Below are 19,838 nucleotides of genomic sequence, written 5' to 3'. Positions count from 1 at the left end.
GTTACAACCCAGCAAGTGATCCTATTCACTTCAACTCACTCTTCAGGTTCTGCTGCAGTTCTAGTCTACGCCTTTGAACAGCGTTCACAATGTGGCCATGCAGAGTTGTGATGAAAGATGGCGGGCCAGTTCTTCATGTGTGGCCAAGGCTGCAATTCCACAGGTGGGCTGAGCCTTTTTGTACCAGCCCAATGCTCCACTTTAGAACATCACAATCAGGATTGTGTCAGATGTCTTGACACGGTTCATGCGTTTAAAGTATTATTTTCCCATGGTACCAAGTAAAAGTCTTTTTCTGTTCCAGTCTCCCTGGCTTCAGTTCTCTATATCACCGGTGGCAATTTGATGCTTTACTGTGTGCCAGGGATGCAGCCGGTACTGTTATCTGTATCCTCCATGACACAGATCATCTGCACAGTCCCTCTCATGACGCTTGTCACAGTCACACGTCACAGAGGCTGGTGATTGTTGTTGCCTTCAGGGTTCCAATGTCCATACCTTCGTTGGTCAGGGTCCATGTAGCCACACATATTGGGGCAGAGTACCTTGAGTGCTTGTGGCTAGGCTGATCCCACTAGGTCAAGGATGATAGCACCATGACCGGGCTTTATCTGATCTCAGGATGACTGGTGTGAGCACACACCAGCAGAGCTCTACCTCAGGCTAGAGTCTTTGATGTATACAGGCCAGAAACATATTCTCCAAACTCCACTTTGGTTGGCGTTATCCTTGTCTATTACAGGGCTCATCCCTGGGTTCAACTTCCATTGGTAGACATGGTAGGAGTACAGACTGCCGTGTTAAATACTGATTTTAGGAGCAGAGTTCCAACTTTGATCCCAATTAGGGGGATGCATCCATTCAAACGTCTGGTGGCCACCCAGCCACTAGTCACCACATTGAAACGGTCCCAGGCATCTTTTTCAGGCTTCCCCTCTGGTGTGAATTTCACCCGGGAAACTAGACACCAATAAGGTTTCCACATGATCTGGTCCAGGCTCTGCAGCAATCCCTCTTCCATGGCAGGCGAAAGATAGTTCACAGGGCACACAGTTAGACGGTTTATTTATTTTTGCATTTTTAAAGCGCTCACACAGCCTGGGGGCATCGAAGCGCTGTTACAGGAATATGACTTGGTTGCGTATTTATAACGTGCTTAATACCCAGAGGTTTCTAAGTGCAGACCCGGGATCGAACCTGTGTTGCTTTGTGTCGTCTTGTTTCCAAGGCGAGCACGTTGCTGCTGAGCTGGGACTGTTTAACTCACCACTGGATTAGATACAGGGGTTCCTGTTAGCAGCACCCCATGAGTACATCAGGCTGTACCCCAATAGGATTTCACATGATTGTCTGTCACTAAATAGTCAAACTGTGTGTGGGTTTTCACACAGGGAGCAGGTTACCATTTTGGTACCCTAAACCATATTTCCCTGAGTGGTACATATGGGAATCACATCCCTGTTGTGTCCTCATCCATGTTTATGACCCTGTTTGAATGGGAGCTAAGTCCCATTTCTATTGTTGTTCTTTTGTTGTGGGCCACGCCCCACGGTAGGCAGGAAGAGGCGGGGTCACCGCCTCAAGCACCAGTTTCGCGCCGATGATTAAAGAAACGAGAAGCTACTTGGCCGGCTCCCATGTCTTATTGTATCTGCGTCATTTGATCTGTTGTATTGATTTATTATTGCATGCGACCCCTGTCGGAACACAACAATGGCGACGAGAATCTTCAACTGAGTTATCACCCTCATCCGAACCCACTAGACTGTGCTACAGCGAGGTGCGAGGGCCGTATCCGCGACCACTGCACGGTGAACTTCAAGGACTTCAGCCACGGAGAAAACGCTCAGTGCTACGCAAACGCTGCCAGAGAAACCGCTCCCCACAGACGACACAGGCCGCGCTGATCTCCAAGGAGAGGCCTACTCAGACAACATCGTGACACAGCCACCCACACGGAGTTACAACCATGTCGGTAGATACCACAGACAGCGGTACTCAAAGCCCCCAGACGAGTTCCACCCCAAGGCCTACCATTGGTCTAGGGCTCATCAGGCAAAAGTTGGGTTACCCAGTCAGGACAAATGTGGACATTCCAGGGTCTCTCGCCATAGGTGTAATGCAATTCAGGAATTTCCAACTTACAAGCAAATGCGCATGGCAGAGGTCTGTAATGGAGAAAGCCATGAGAAACACGACAGCTGTCATTGTACAAACTGAGCCTTGATTTCCTTGGCACAGGAACATGGGAACAGTCTGTATGGCTTCATGAGGGTTAGAATACTGATCAGATTCATGACTCCCTGCACTGTGCAGGAACATGTTTGTGGACATTCTAGTCAGTAGTGCCTGTGATGGGTTCTAGCACTGCATGGGCAATCCAGGAGAATGGGACACTTTCAGAGGAGGGCACAGTATGTTTTTTCAGTGCCTCCCTCATCGAGATTGTCGGTGGGAGCGTTAATAATATGTTGATATATTTGTATGTTCATTATAGAATGTATATAGAGTGTTGTTGGGCATTTCATTATGTGTAAAGATTATGAAAAATGTATGTTTGTACAAAATGATCATGTACTTGTTCGATTGATGAGTATCTTTGGAGCTCAAAGTACTTTATTTCACGTATATATGGAAATGGTAGTTAACCGTTTTGAAGACTAGTGCTTCATTAGTCCATGGGGTTTTCAACAGAATCTTCCTACCAAAACATGTATACGCCATATCGAAAAAAGTTTTGCTCTTGATGTTTGTAAATGGTATTCCTGAAAAAGTGGCAAGTTATGGGCATTGCTTTTATGCCGTGGATTCTACCTGGAACAGACAGATATTATGCCTTGCAGAGTGAGGATGGGTAAGCACCATGAAGTGATTATCATGCCCATTGGGAGTCTGCTCAGGTTTCTATTGCCAGCTTATATTTCATCATGTTTGCTAATGTTGGTGATTGTCCTTACTCTGGTGTGTTCAATGTCGTGCAAGATAGTTTTTTCACAGACAGGAAAGTAAAGGTCCTTAAAAATACTGTACCCTCACCTCAGTAAGAGCTGGGCAATTTGAAATGTAAGGAATTCCACACATGGCAGGACATTGGGGGTCATTCCGAGTCTGGAGGTAAGGTAAAAACCATGCCGGTATTGATTTACCGGCATGTTTTTCCGCTCCATGCCATTCCGACCCCTCAGACCGTAAATTACGGCACCGTAAACTACAATGCCGTAATTTACGGTCTTGGGTCGCGCGCGCGCACCACCATGGCGAAATTAACGCCATGGCGTAAACCGGAGCTGATTACAAGTAAGGACCACACGTAAATTACGTCCTCCTCAAGGCCGTAAAGTACCTTACCGGCATGGAGTACACACAGGCATCTCAGAGAAGGAGTAAAGAACCCTGAGCAGTGGGACCCAGAGCCACAGGTGCACACATGCAACACAGACGGAGGCCAGGAGTCTGGCATAGTAGAAAAGGAACACACCCACACACCTCCACCCTCCCACACCAAGATGACACCAATTGAACAATCAAGTCCACAACCACACAAACCCCTGCAACAACACCAGGCCCCCCCACTGAGTTGACACAGGGGTAGAAGGAGGGGGGAGACAGGCCCTGCATGCAGCACCAGTGCATCCTCCGTTACCACCCCTGCAGCCCCCATGCATACGTAGCATGACTTGACGCTCTAGGAGAAGGCCTACCAGATAGACACCCCTGACCACCTAGACTGTGACACCGTCACCACCATATTGCGGCACAGATACAAGACAAGCGAGCACCATACAAATGTACAGTGCCAACCCGGCACAAGTGATGGTGTTGCCTGTGCCCCACACCCATGCCAAAGGCACCCACCAGCACACAGTGGCATTTCACAACCGTCCATTATGCGGCCACATATCCAAGTGCCCTTACACCCCCCCAAACACATCCCCAAACACACAAGGGTCCACCGATCCCCAACATGGACCACCCATGAGACACACAACAGTAAAGCTTGACCAAAAGCAAATGGAGGCATGCCAAATGACAATGGTGCCCCTGACAGCACCCACCGGTCGTATGTGGACCAGCTTGGCATGCACGTTGCGGACATCAACTGCAAACAATACCACTCCCCCTACGTGCAGATGGAATGCAACACTACCAAGAACCGCACACATGGGTGGGCCCGACACCAAACAACTACACATGACTCAAAGGGCCTGCTGATATGACATGATATGATATGATATGGCATTTGGAACGCGCCTATACACAAGTGTTCCAAGGCGCGACGAGGCAGGGAGGGGGGAACAAGGGGAAGATAGACAACAATCCTACTAGGCCAGGTGTCACACAGACCGCGCAAGTGCAAGGGTAGTGAGAAGGGAAAAAGTGCAAGTGCAAGGGGAGGGGGGAAGTGCAGTACAAAGTAAGTCGAATATCCAAAAATAAATTAATAGGGCCAGCTGGTGGCAAGTGCAAGGTAAGTGCAGACAAGTGCTGGGAAGGGGGGGCTGTAGGGATAGAGAGACAGTCCCGCAGTGCAGGGGTTGCAAGGGAGGCAGTGCAAGTGGAGAGTGGCTGGGCCCAGGACCGAGGTCGGCGAGAGTGGCCCAGATCCAGATCCTGTGCAGTTTCAGTGAAGAATTAACAGGGGAGAGGGAGAGAGAAAGCAGAAGCAAAGAGGAAGGTCATGAGGTGCTTCCGGAACCAGAGATGGTTCTCCTCAAATATCAGGGATGCAGGAAGGCTGTTCCAGAGGGAGGCCCCTGCCGCGGAGAGAGATCTACCCCCAGCTCGTTGCTCTGAGAAGCGGCTGACCCTGAGTGAGTCGGAGACGGATGAGAGTAGAAGGTATTCATGCCCCAGGCCCCAGAAGGCTTTGTGGACAATGCATAGTGTTTTGAACTCAAGGGAAGGAGGGAGTGGGTGTGCCGATGAGGAGAATCTCAGTCTTACTAGCATTAAGGCAGTGTTCATTGGCTGCACACCATTCCTGGATATCAGACAGACAGTCAGAGATGAGGGAAGGAGAGGAGGACGCCGAGGGTAGGCTGAAATTTGCCGGGTATCGTCCGCATAGCGCTGAAAGTTTGGGCAGAGGGTGGCGATGCGGTGGCCAAGGAGGGCCAAATACTGGTTGAACAGCCAGGGAGGGAGATTAGATCCCAGGGGAACACCACAGGTGGAGGAAAACATGTCAGAGAGGAGGGCCCCAAGTTGGACCTGGGAGGGTCGATTGAAAAGGAAAGAGGTCAGCACGCTACCGCGCCACATGGCCCAACATGCAGGATGACCTGTCTGGCTGGCTGTTGAGTCGTCTGACTGTGTCATGCAAGTGCACTGGTGCCACAGGGTGGGTGCCTGCATGAACCAACTGAGTAGAAAAGATGGAGCCATTGTACGTTGTTCACCCTGACAACAAACCTGCCAAAGAACCAGGGCAACGGCACATATGAACATATTTTCACTTTGCCAGAATAAGGCACCCACATCACACTACATCTACACCAACTGACAAGGGATAGGCACACTACACCAGCACCACTCATTGGCGGACACCACAGCCGCAAGTGCATATCCGAGGGCACACTGCATATTCACATTGCGGCATCCCCCAGCCTGGCACCACACTGGAGACCCACCCCTGGAAGTGGAATTCACGGAGGACAGCAGGGGTACGATATCACGTCACCGGCATGGCACCCGCATAGGAGTGTTGGGAATCACCATAGAATGGATCAGAGTTGGATGATGGACATGATCCACAGCCAAATGAGAATGTACACAGTACACAGCACCAGAATGATCCGATATCAAAACAGCAGCATGCGACAAAGGAACATGTACCCCAAGATGTCCACACCACCGTTCACGGACCATCATGTAGACACGACACCCCACAGCATTACATTGCATCGGACACATATTTGTGTCCCTGATCGTGCCGAATATATCTATGTACATGTACATATGGCCATCATCGAAAGCCTGCCATGACAGCCAAGTGCTGTTCACCACCATGACAGTCCACACACCCACCTCATTTTGCGACACAGGCAGCTGTTGGTGGATGTACCCTAACAGCAATCCACATGACCCCTGTCATGAACCCCCTGAACAGACCCATGGGGCAACCAGACCATGGCCATACCCGTGCATGCGTGTAGATGCAGCAGTCACCAGGTTTGCGTGATGAACATATGTGCACGAGAACCAGGACTGGTGGCTGACCCCTCCACTGATATCTGGTGTCGAATGGGCCCATGCCATATGTGCAGATGGACAAAAAGTGCAATGAAGAATGTCCACAACGGTTCAACTTTGCAACACCAATTGTGTATTGAGATAACAAGAAATGAAAAAACAGTGCTTACTTCAGCAAATGCCCATGCCCCGTCTCCCCTCCCCCCAAACCCAGAACACAACATCACCCCCCTCCCCCCAACTCCAGAACACAACACCACCCCCCTCCCCCCTCCCCCCAACTCCCAAGCAGTCGTCCCATGTAGGATCTTGGGACCACATGTGGCAGGAATGGCTAATGTCCCTTGGAGCCTTTGTCTGGGGGAGGCAAATCCCGTTTGCGCAAGGAATGCCGGAGGCGTCTCTCCGGGCTGCCTTGCGTGGCCTCACTTGTCTCGGACGTGCCCTCCTGCTGCGGCTCCGTATTTTGACTCCCTGTCTCAAGGGCATTAGCAATGCGGTTCAGGACATGGCATAGCCGGGTTGTATTGTCCGTCAGGGAGTCGCACAATCTGGTGGTGCAGTCGTTGAGGGACTGGCGCATTTGATCGAGTTCCTCATGCAGTCCAGCCCTGGTCTTGCGATTATCCTCAATATAGTTCCCTATGAGATCGCTCAATTGCTGGACTCTGAACTGGTCAGGTGAAGGGGGGCCATTGGATGATCTACTTGCACCAGCACGCTGTGCAGGGGGTTGTATGGGTGGACTGGGGGGAACGACGTCACACCCCAGCGGGTCAAGTTCAAGGCTGTGCACTGGTGATGGTGCATCCCCGGAGTCGCTGCATGACGCCAGTGTCATGGGGCATGGTTCCAGCATTTGCATTCTCTCCTGGTCGTCCTCCGACATGGGCCCCTGGATGGGTGGCAGGCTGGGCTCCCACTCATCTGGTGCGGTAGTGGCAGCCTCCCCTGAAATGCTCGATTGTGCTGAGGTAGGGGTCTGCTCGGCTGCTGCCACGGATGTTGTGTGGCTTGCTGGTCTGCCAGCTTCAAGTGGCCTTTCCGTAGGCTGGGAGGTGGTTTTCTTGGCTGCTGGCTTCGGCCTGGCCCTGCCAGTACCCGCGGAGGTGCTTGGCCGGCTTCCTTGGGGCTCTGTGCTGTCATGGTCTGTGCCTGTGGGGGTAGGAGAGAGGGACAACATTAGTGTATGTGCTATGTCCTATTTGCATACATGGTTGCATAGACATTTCAGTCATTCACGGGTTGTTCAGTTTGGGGGGTAGCTATGGCAGTGGTACATGTGCATGGTGAAGACATATACACATGTTTGAGAGTGATTCGTTGTGCCCTGATCATGTACATTTCGGCAGGTACTATGCCTACCACGCTGGACGGTGTGCATGATGGGCTGTGCAAGTCAGTCCAGTATGGTTGATGTGCGTTATCTACTCGCACTTGGGCCAGCATTAGGCGGCACTTGCCTCAGCATTTGTTGGATGGGGGGATGCGTTAGATGGGGGGAGGGCAACACGAGAGGGTGCCTTCGATGGCCCCTGGGTCAGTTTACATGATGCAATGGACATTGCCAGTATGCACTGTCAACACTCACCTCCTTCTGCAGAAGTCATTCCGCCGCACTCCATGGTCCCCACGCCCTCTATGGATTCCGTGCCAATAAGCTGCGCGCAGGTCTCCTCCCACGGCTCTAGTTGGACCTGTGTACTTGGACCACCTCCCATCTGCAGGGCCTGGCTGCGGTTGGTGGAGAGGAGGCCCCGCACCTGCACCCGCAGGTTGTCCCACCGCTTGCGGCAGTCCCTTGAGGTGCGGGGGGTGCTTCCAACAGCGCTCACCCTCTGTGCCAGTTCCGCCCAGATGGTCTTCTTGCGGAGGGTTGATTCCCTGTGCATGTCGCCGCTGAAAACTACATCAGCATGCTCTGCAAGGTGGTCTACCATGACCTGCAGTTCATCGGTGGAGAATTTCACCTTGCGGATGCGATCCGCCGCCCTTTTTGGTGCTTTCGGCATGTCCTGCGGTGCCTGGTCCGGTTCACAACTTTACTTTCCTCACAGGGCTGCTGGCAGCTGCGGATGGCAATGGATTGTGTTTTTAAAGATGGCCGCCGCTCTCCTTCCCGTTCCTGTGCGATGTCGTAATTTCCGGATCCTTTTTTTGGCGGAGACCGTAAATTACGGTTTCTGTAAATTACGGTCACCGTAATTTACGGTCACCGTTATGCACTGTCGCTAATGCTTACAGGGCGGTGTAGTACTTTACGTGTCGGTTGCATGCCGGTAGGGGTTTTTCGGGGGATTTTGCGGCAGGCCGCGCGGTCCTTTTCCGGCATGGCGGAAAGCGCGTGTCCGTGAGCTCGGAATGGGCCGTAATTTTCGGACTTCAACCAGCACGGTGTCGTACTTTACGCCATGCCGGAAAATACAGTTACTTACCGGCATGACTCGGAATGAGGCCCATTGATCTTTAAGTATAGACATGCGTAATGAAGTACCCATCAGGCTCAGGAATAGGCCTTGAATTGGGCGAGTCCTTCATTGCCTCCCATTCATTACCAAACAAACAGAAATATGGTAGCAGCTATTTTTTGCAATGGCACATTAACATTTATGACACATTTTAAAAACAGTGGTTTTATGACAATCATTTCAAAACATGATCTCATGTTTTTACGTGGGGGAAGGGAGTTCTTCACATGCTAACTCCTCTACTCACTATACCATGTTATACTGTTTGTGCCTCTTCTTTTTCCATTTAATTTATTTTTACACTGCTTAGCCCGTCTCCTCTAACTCTAACCCTAAACTCAAAAATGTCTTCCCAGGCAATGCATTAACATTTCCCTTTCCCCTTTTCCCTCTTCCCCTAACTCATACCAATAGCTTAATCTTCCACCCACATTTTTAATTAAATTTCTTTCTTTCTTTCTTTCTTTCTTTCTTTCTTTCTTTCTTTCTTTCTTTCTTTCTTTCTTTCTTTCTTTCTTTCTTTCTTTCTTTCTTTCTTTCTTTCACTCTTCCTTTCCTTCTTTCTTTCCTTCTTTCGCTTTCTTTTTTCAACATGCAGCAAACATTTTTTATAAAAAAGAATGTTCAATGAGTCATTCGTCATTATAGAATTTTCAATTTGTATGTAGTAATATCACTCCAATGAATATCGCACTTAAGACGATATTTGTAACTTGTCACAAAAAAGCACTTACCACATAACCTATGACCGAGTTGATTTACTAATCTAACTTCAGTCCTAGAATATTTGGGGAAAGTGTTGGATGGCGGGCAGTAGGGAATTAGAAAAACTATTGCCCGAATCAATCAATCAATCAATCAATCAATCAGAAAGAAAGAAATATGTTTGTTATGTGTTCTCTTGAACAAAAGAGGTTTAAACCATAGTGACATCACTAGAATAACATCTAAAACACACTGCATTTAGGAATAAAACTGAAGTACAGGAGTGTAAATTATTTGACGAATACATAGGATAAACAAGTCATGAAGGCCCTTCTTCTATGTTTATAAAGAGTAAAAGACGGGGGAAAGAAGGAGAAGAAAGCAAAGAAACACAAACCACTAGGAAAAGGTGAGAAGTCCAGCAACACAAGAAGCCTAGAAGTGCAACTGATCAGCAATAGATTGATGGAGATGCTTCAAGACAAAGAAAGACATAGCAAGTCAGCACACAAGTGCCAGAATATACTCATTTCACAAATAAGGGATGCACTGCAGACTGTCACATTTATGTGTGGATCTAACCCAAGTGGTGATAAGTTAATTAGTCATAGAAAAAATGGGCATAATCACAGATCTTCTTTTCACATTTTATGCTATCTGTCATTCTTTATGCTAAAACACTCATCTCAATTTGAGCCAATTTACAAAGTTCACCCAACCGTTACTCAAAGCTTAACATGTGAAGAGATCAGCATTGTAGCAAAGTTGTTTCTTTTGGAACCATCAGACTTCTAACCACCCACAGTCTTGTTTAAGGGGAAGATGCTTCAATCCAGAAGTGTTGCAAAAGAGGATCAGTTCATGGTTGAAGATCTTGTCGAGGACAGTATCATATCTATTCAAGATTTAACACCTTTCTACCAGTCCACGAAATGGCTTGTGTTAGTAGTTTTACAAACCCAGCATTGGTCAGGGAAATTTACTTTTGTCATCTTGTTTAAGTCCACTAAACGTTTCTTGCTCATGTCCACTAAACTCAAACCTTTGGTTTGTGAAAATCATATCTAATATAAAACCCTACTTCTGGAATTACTGAGCGGTTTTCACCACTCCACATCTGTGAAGGTTTTTATGAACCAGTCAATAATGCCAGTTATTAGCAGTTTGTAAATTGCATCTGTTTTTGGGAACAATCCTTTAAAAACGAATTTCCTACTCATAGACAATTATTTGCAATTGTACATCTGCCTTTGGCCAATCGAAGGAGAAGACAAATGCAATTTGTGCAATATAGAAACAGAATCGCTGATGTTCGCTGTAAAGGTAGGGGTGGAAAATACAACAAATACTCTGGCCCTCAGCTATATTAGAGCACACCTCTATGACTGTTAAGTTGGAGAGTTGACAATTAGATCAATACCTTCACACGTGATAAAGAATTGCCCTCAGATCCATATACTTATATCCTTCACAAGTCTGTTTGTTCACTTAGAGAAGTCATTGACACTTTATGGCGTTAGACCATAATGAGCTCCAGTTACCGGGTCATTGGATCTAGAACTATCAGGAACACCATACATTACAAAGTAAAATAACCTATCGTATCTGTGGGTGTTTCTACAATGATGAGGCACCTGCATGGTTTTCAAGCTGACCTGGCTGTTGTGTGGCCAGATGTAGCACTGAGAGATGCCTTTGCCCATGCGGTTTTGACAGCATGCAAGCCAGAGAAGCAGGGATTTGGAGTGGCATGTATTCTTTATTTATTTTATCGCTTTGTAATAGCGCAAACATGGTCCGTGCAGGAAGTTTAGGGGCACTGATACAGGAGGCTAGGATTTAGTGGACATACGTTTGATTTCACAATTGGTTTGTGTATCAACTTTCCATTGAAGATACCAAACAGACTGTGGATTGTGCAAACAACTGTACCTAGACTCTTCGCAAAACACATGTTTGTGCACACATTACATCTGTGCAACTTGGATTCCCTTGACTTGCATGTCTACTAACTTTGATGCTGCATTCTGCAGTTCCTAATTTTAAGTCCCTTATCAGTCTGGACCTAGCACCATAAAAATAAAATTGTGTTTTGCAATGGGTCCATAATCCTCTTCTCCAGCTTCTTAATTTATCGTAAGGTTTCAATGTTTGGCACTGTGACCTGCTTTTTTCAAATATGGAGGGACATGAGGAGTTGGATGCTTCAAGGGAAAGTGGGGAAAATAGGGCTCTCTCCGTCCATTCTCTCCAAGCCCTCATTCCTCCACCAGTGCTGGAAATGGAAAACATTTACTGGGGATCCCTCTGCTCTTTGGAAGGGCGGGGCTGTGGGAAGGAGGAGGGGAAGCCAAGGGGCGTGTCCCCAGGCCAGCAAAAGAGTATCTCTTCATAAAACTCAATCTTGGCGATGTGCATAAAAGCAAAGAGTATTATGAGAACATCAGAATGTCCACAATTTTTAATTTTAAACGTGTCTTTTAGAGACTCAGTTAGATTCAGTAAGAAACCCCTTTAAGCGATGTTGAACTCTGCTGTTTTGATTGGTCACAATACTCAGCCTAATAAAGAAATGACTGTAAATTGCAGGACATATATACCAGTTTGGACAACTATAACACTGTATGTAAGGCTTTGGCAGTTTCTGTATGCGTTCTCCAGTGCTGAATCTAGGGATGTAATTTCACCAAAATCACAGGAGTAGCAGAAGTGACATCACACGACCCTTGACCTCTGATGACATCACAGGAAGTGATGTCATTTAACCCCACCCCGAAGTGGCATCATGGGAAACGATGGAACACGACTTTTCACCCCTTGACAAAACAGGAAGTGTTGTTTCTAAGTACACTGCAACAAAATAAATATGGTTATGATATCACTGTAATGTGATATACATTTCATGCAAGAAGGGATCGCCATATGTATCGTTAATATCAGTGTATATATACCCATATTACCAAAATACTGTGAAGGCAAACAGATGCCAAATGATAATGATGTGTTACATAGCACTTACCCTTAAGCGCTTTATATAGAACACATGTACATACAACAGGTTGGTACTCATTTATCAACCTCAGAAGGATGAAAGGCTGAGTTGGTCTTGCCAGGATATGAATCTGCAACCTGCAGATCACACACACATTGCAGCAGCGACCGCTCAACCCACTGAGCTATTTTACAGCTATAGTAAAATGAGAAATTACACATCTGAATGTTCTCAAAGTCAGAAAGCAAATGACCTTCTGTAGTGGATACCATTAAACTGGCAACTGAGATTTAACAGCAGGCCAGTTCATCTGCAGGTCTGGTGCAAAGTTGGCCACATGTCAAGCCTCTGTGGATCTACATTTCAGGATTTAGAGGTTGGCAAAATACATACCATTGAGAGGGTTCATAACTGTTTATCAAAGAATTTACAGTAGTGCAGGGAAAGCAGGACACTCACACAGCATGCCATACTTTGGGCACTCATTAGCTCATGCATGCAAACAAACATCCTGAACAGCATGCCAAAGAGATAGGAAAGATAGACACATTACAACAAGCATTAATTGTGGTACAATGAAATCAAGGGCCACTTTATGTGCTATGGTCAAATATTTGTACACTGTACCAATGAGATGGAATGTCGTGTGATTATCATAACAGAGACAACGGCAGAAAAGAGCATGCTATAACTGTAACTTGTGAAAAGCAAAATACATATTCCAAAATGGATGCTTGTTCTACTCTAAATGCTTTTGGAAGGTTTCTGTCTGTTTTGTGAATTTGAGGTGTTTGAGAACAGACTAAGTCAGTGACTCACCCCCTGAAATGTGCCTGAAATAAACCTTTAATGGGTCGAATAATTATTGTACAGAATTCCAGAAAGACACATTACTTGTTATTCCTATTCTTTATTATTTAGGGTCACTGCTCAATGTGTTGCACTTGTGGAACCCCCTGTTTTTTTAAGAGGCCTGAACAAGAAAGCCATCCAATCCAGAAACAAAGAGCCACATGGCACTGGCCACAACCCAGGAGCTTCAATTAAAAAAATATACATTGTTATTTCTTTCTTTTTATTTAGGTGTAGCAGGGGAGAACACAGGGGTAGCATGGGAGACATCAGGGGTTGTGGGTGCGACCCCTAGCGGCCCCAATATGAAATCCCTATCTAAATCTTCTGAAAACTCATTGAAGAGCGGGTTGTGCATGTGATAACATGCTTCAGAACCGGTCTGGTTGGTAGTATTCTGTGCTAGCCCGTGTTCCCGGACATAGGGCAGCGCTCTGCTCTGCAGTTATAGCATGCGTGAGCAACCCGCAGCTTGGAAGACTGCTTTCAGAATACTAGGCAGCGCTCCTGCTGAGTCTTCTGAAAGCGGTCTGCTCATTGAAGTGCAGGATCTGGGTTAGTCCTGTGCTAGCCTTTGGGCCTGGGGGATAGAGCTGCGCTACGGCAGGATGTGTTTTGCCGGAGCGCTGCTTCGTCTTTTCTGGCCCATTTCCTGTGCTGCCCTCCACAGTTAATAGTGGTGCGTTGAATATTTTTGTTTTTTGTGAAATAAAATTTAAAATTAACTTCAGGTTGTCGCAAAAACTATGTTCCCAACAAATACATGTTTTTCTTTTTCGCATACTGATATACATTACAGTTTCAGTGGTTAATGATGTTTTGCTAAAAAAACTGTGAGCAATTTTTAAATATGGATATTTTACACTTGTTTTAAAAACTCGTTTGTTATTTTTACATTGTATGCATTCATAGGTTATATAGACACTATTGTTAAGCCGATATTTTAGTGGTATTTCTTTGTGTTTGAGATACCATCCCTAAATGCTGCCCTTTTCAGGTTATTATGCAGGCACTAAGGGAAAAACAGACTCAGAATGAAGCATCAAGCACTGGGCAATGGAAAATAAATTGAAACACCCGGGACAGTATTACGCAAAGGTTTGCGGTTTGTGTTATGCATACATTGTGCATGCTACTGTGCAGAAGTGATCGAAACAATGTCCTTAGATTAAAACATGCGCAAAGGACAGAATACTTCACTGTAGCCCAACCAGATTACGTGCACTGTGATGGATGCTCATGTCTAAAGTACACAAAGCCCTGCCAAAGAAAATGGCACATGACCAGCAATATATGCATGCATGTGTGGTGTGGTTTGATATCAGTGAGGTAATCTGTCCTTTGTACTATTGCCACGTTTTACGTAATACTACCTCAGCCAATGAATATGCATAATTCTCCATGGGATTGGGGAGATGCATACGACTCCATGGGAGTGGGGAGACGGAAGTACCGGCACTGTTACTAACAGTGTCAGTGGTTCTGTGAAAAGTCTGCCTACCGGGGCCGATACGCCTGGCAGGTCAAAGCTGCCAGGAGCGACGGCCCGGCAGGCAAACACATAGTGTGGCGGTCCAGAAGGTGCCAGTAAAGTTACCAGCACCCTGTTTTCCGGATCGCCACACTCGTAATGAGGGCCAATGTCTTCAGAAACAAAGCTATCCTACCACTATTAAAAATACATGGATCGAGATAATTCCTTTCTGTATGTGTTCCTAATGTGCATAGCCTGCTCAGCGTACAAATTAAGGAGAAGGTGGTACCATGGTAGATCCGTGCATGTGTTAACCCGGTTTGCACATGTGCAAACATGATTTGAACATTTGTAATTACGTTAATGCCAAGGCATATGCACTTGCACTGTGTGCACAAGCTCTACTGTGCGACCAGTATTTATGCATGCACAACCGTACCATAATGAAGCAAGGAATATGCAGCGCGGTTATCTGGCAGAGCAGGTATGTAAAAGCTAACCAAATAGTTTCACCAAATTGGAAAGAGATTAAATAAGGGTACACAATACTTTCCTCTAAGTTCTCGTGTACAGGAAAAAGTGCAACTGGCTAAACATAGCTGGATGAAGCTGCCAGTCATAAGAGGGCATTGTGTACAAAAACAAAAAATCTTCCTAATAAATGCGATGTGGCTAACAGACATGAGTTAGGTATACAGTTCGCAAACAAATTAGTCGATTTTGTCTATTATGGGCACACTGTCCCTCACTCATTATGCCTTATAGTCCCCCTACTCACAACCATGGTCATTATTACATATTTTTGTTTGTCAACAACATACAATTTAAATTCATCATCAATGTACATATGAATCAATGTAACATACTTTTGCACGAAGACACTTTAATCCAACAACCAACATATAGATTTTTTATAACGAGTGTAGAAAAAACGATCCTCAAAATCGAACCTAAAGTGCCATTAGTGCTAGTAAAGTGCAAAGTGCATATTGGGGTTCATGTCTAGTATGGAAGTGCTATCAGGACCATGTGGAGTGTGCAGTGCCCGAACTGCCTGATCCGCCTGCCTTACCGGCCTGCCTGAATCTGAGTAGTTTTCAAGGGACACCTTGGAATTGTACCTGACACTCCTTTTGGAATTGGACCAGTATCATGGGAACACTGTGTTCCTGTCCTACAACAGTTTATTACCCAACCCCTTCCCTAGAATGAGCGCCTGTGAATTTGCCTCTGTGAGGGCCTGTCAGAGATTTTGAGGGTGCTAAAGTAACCCTGGTCGGCAGACTTGGATAGAAGGTACTCAGTGGAGCTGATCTACGCCCTGTAGTGATTTAGTATTTGTCCTGAGGAAACCTATCAAGATATATTAGTTTGTGTACAACACCCTTTTGTTAACCTTTCAGAATGATAAATCTGCAAGCCAGAGAGTGAGCCTTTGCCCTGATTCCCCAGTGGCTCTCATAGCTATGTTGCATGGCCCAGATATTGTAAAATGAATGCCATTATGACATAAACAAACCAAGCGCCAGAACCTACTGGTCTGGCCCCTAGAAAGCTCCCTTGATGAGACCCAATCTAGCCACGGTGTGTACGTTTCTTAAAATGGAGAAAAGGAGCTCAGCAGTTAGGCAGTGGGAGGTTTGCACATTGTGGTCACAGCAAAGTGTGTCTGTGGCAAAGTAGAAGTGGCTGAAACAACAGGTAACCTTATAGAAAAGGCTAGATGAGCACAATGTAGAGAAGACGATGATAAGTGACCCCACTTACAGGTGTGGCCCCCTCCTGCTCTCAGTGTTACCCCCAATAACTCCTTCTGCTCCAGGGGATGTCCTAGAGTTTTCTGCGCTTGCTTCCTCACCCAGCTATTCTGTTCCCTTCCCAGACCCTGACCCGTGTGTCTATACCACTGCCGCCCCAGCCCCTGTACTGTCAGACCCCGCTGTACCTACGCCCCTGTAGTATCATCCGCCCCTGAGGACCTACGTTGACCAGCCAGGTCTTGGCTACCAGGCCTACTGACCAGGTCCCTGCTTCCCCAGTCCATGTGTTACCCCTAGTGCCAACCTCTAAACAGGCACTTCAGCATTTAGAGGTGTAAATGTCAGATCCCCCCACCCACATGCTTAGAGACTAGGAGGACCAGAGCAACCGTCAAAAAGTCTGTGGTGGAGTCATCTACCATGGAACAGTACCTAAGAGGGCAGGAGATCTAAGGTTAGCTGAGGCTGTCCTGACCCAAGCCCTGTCTTGCCTCAAAGTAGGACAGGCCGATGTCATTAATTACCTGTTTGACAAGAGCAGGGATTCTGACACTGACTCGTCTTCCTCCTCAGAAGAGGAAGAGGAAGAGAAGGGGGTTCTGACATCCATGAGGACTGTGGCTACCCCTCAGGTGTTAATATTAGCCACGGTCCACCAGCCCTGGTCCCCAGCAGAGATACTCAGCCTAAAGGTCCAGTTCTCCAATGTTAGGAAGAGCCCTCAGGAATGTGTAGTGTTCCTGAGGGATGTGATAGCAACCTTTTATCCCTTGTCAGGCTGGCATGCACCAGTTACTGAGGACACTGCTGTCCTCAGACCAGTTGCCCACCATTATGACCAAGCCTAATTGGACCATAGAAAAAGACATTCAAAATCTGCCTAAGACAGAAGACAGAAGATGACAGAGTGACTCCAGCTAATCCTGTCCTGTCCCGGAAGTTGGAAGAAATTGCAAACCAGAAGCAGAACTCTACCCTGCAGTCACTGATATTGAAAGGATCAAATCCTGTAAGCAGTATAAAAATGAGGATGTTGCTGAGTATCCTGAGAGGGTAAAACAGGTCTTCCAGCAAAACTCTGAGATGGATGACCCTGTTACGACAGCTAGGCCCCTGATCAACACACAGTTTGCAGGGTGTCTGATGCCAAAGGCCAGCACAGACATCAAGAGGATGAGTGTGGGGTGGGACATCATGTCATATTCAAGCATCTTGTCACAGGCAAGGCACTACTGCAACCAGCCTAGGAAGGAGCTGAAGTTTGCAACTCTGGAGTTGCAGACAGACGTGGCCGCTGTTGCTATGCCTGCACCTCCAGACCTGGATGAGACTGCCCTCCAGATGGTGCATGCACATTAATGGGGTCAGAATGGGGCTTCTAGTGGACTGCATGGATTAGCAAGGGATGGAGAGGAAGAAGAGGAATTATTCACCCCCACCCACTCTGAATCCCCAGTGCTGGGGCTATCAGAACCCCAAGTACATGCCTCAGCCTGTCCCAGGCCATTATCCACCCCCAGCCCGGTACCCATCCCAGTTGGGCCCCTGTGTGCATCAGGACCAGTGCACCTATTGTAAGGAATGGGGTCACTGGTAGTACAACTGTCCTCAGCAGATTCAACAGGAGCAGAACCAGGCTGCAGCCCTATCTGCTCAGGGCCAAACACAACTACCTGCACCATACCTGCCTTGCTCCTTTAAACTCCCCACACAGCCTAGACCCCCATATCAGAATGCTTGTTCTAGCCCAGCACCCCTGCTTGGACAACCCCAGGCCAGAACCCAGACCAATGTCTCTCATACACAGGCCAGCAGTCACAATAGCCAGAATGCCTCCTCTGGCACCATGTTGCAACCCTGGAATCAGCAGCTAGGCCAGAGTCCATTCTAGTTTCATCAAACATGTCTGAAATCGACCATCCGTACAGTGGGTGTGCGCTCGCCTGGGCTTTTTTAAAATGTTAAATGAAATTGAATGATGGTAGATCAACCTCTGGAAAATGTGTGGGGCTAATCTGCACACATTCTCCTATGCTCACCGCATGACATACACATAGACTTATGTACTCTGGGTGGACACAACCTACAGGCACCGTCCCCCTATCGTATTTAGTTGGAATATGACAGGAAAGAATACCTCAAGGCATCTCAGAAGGGGAGGGCAAAACCTTTCTCCTGCCATGGCCAGCCTAATTAACTAACAAAGGCTCCATGGATCTGCCCTTTTCTTTGTTAGCCGCTGGTGACAGCATTGCATACTAATCAGAGTTAATTCAAACAGGCCCATCAGAAGCCTGGTCAAAGGACAGTAAAACCTCAACAACCTTTGATATGCAGTGTGTCAACCTGAAGCCATCTCCTACCTCTCAGTATCAAGGGCAGTGACCTGTCTTGTCCGGTACATGTGTTTACAGTAGGCAACCCTCAAAGGTGTACCACATTCAGAGGGTATGAGTATGTGATTTGATGGAGACAGAAAGTCTATTCTCACAACAGCTTCAAGGGAGCCCTGCTGCTTTAATCAGGAACTAGAGAGAGCTCAATTCACCAAAGAGACCCTTTGATTCACATCAGACCGGAAGATTGGTGGGACCTGCTATTCCAACCCCTTTACCTTTTCTGTTGCAAAGTATTACAGAAGATGGTGCATGAGATTGTTGGTGGGGATTCGTGTTACACATTATCAGCGTTGGTCATGGTGGCAAAACAGGAGATTAGGAAGAACGGCACATAACGTTATAATGCAGGCTCCCAAAGCGAAGGTCCTTTGTAAGGAAGACCGCGGTCTAGTTGTTCCACGCACATCTTACATTTCTGCGTCTGCTCACGTGACTCCTGATAAGGAAGGAAGTGTTGCTAGCATACGCGTCGCTACTATTCTTGCCGACGCTCCGTAAGTTCGCCATAGGATTCCTTCTTCCGATATTGCTAACTTGCATTCTCCTCTGATATCTAACTTCCCTCTTTTCTTTCTGCCTCCCATACCCACAGGCTTATTCTCAGGCTGTATCCCGTCTCCACCATAGGTTTCAAATTAGGAGTTCCGCCCTTGTCAGTAAGTTCCCTTAAATTAGTGTGCTCTTTAGCACACTCAATCCTGCCATTTCTAACATTTATTCCCTTACTTATCCGTTCGCTCAGCACCACAGTTCTAAGACTTCCAGTCATCCGGAGACTCCCAAGAGCATCCTCATCCCATTGAGGATCACATTCTGAATATCACGTATGTGTCACTTCCAAACCTAGTACTCTCCTTTTCTCTCACTCCTTCCTACCTGGCATTTACCTGTTCTATCTTGTTTCCCCGGAAAGGTTTGCAATCCTCTTCATGCTCCAGCTCGCCTAGAGGGACCGTCCAAGCTGCTACCCTCCGTTCCGAAGAGCCACAGCGATTC

The sequence above is a fragment of the Ambystoma mexicanum genome, chromosome 10 (assembly GCF_040938575.1).
Source record: "Ambystoma mexicanum isolate Mex_15411 chromosome 10, UKY_AmexF1_1, whole genome shotgun sequence".
Classification (NCBI taxonomy): domain Eukaryota; kingdom Metazoa; phylum Chordata; class Amphibia; order Caudata; family Ambystomatidae; genus Ambystoma; species Ambystoma mexicanum.
The sequence above is the reverse complement of the archived record's forward strand: the minus strand, read 5'-3'. Positions refer to the sequence as shown.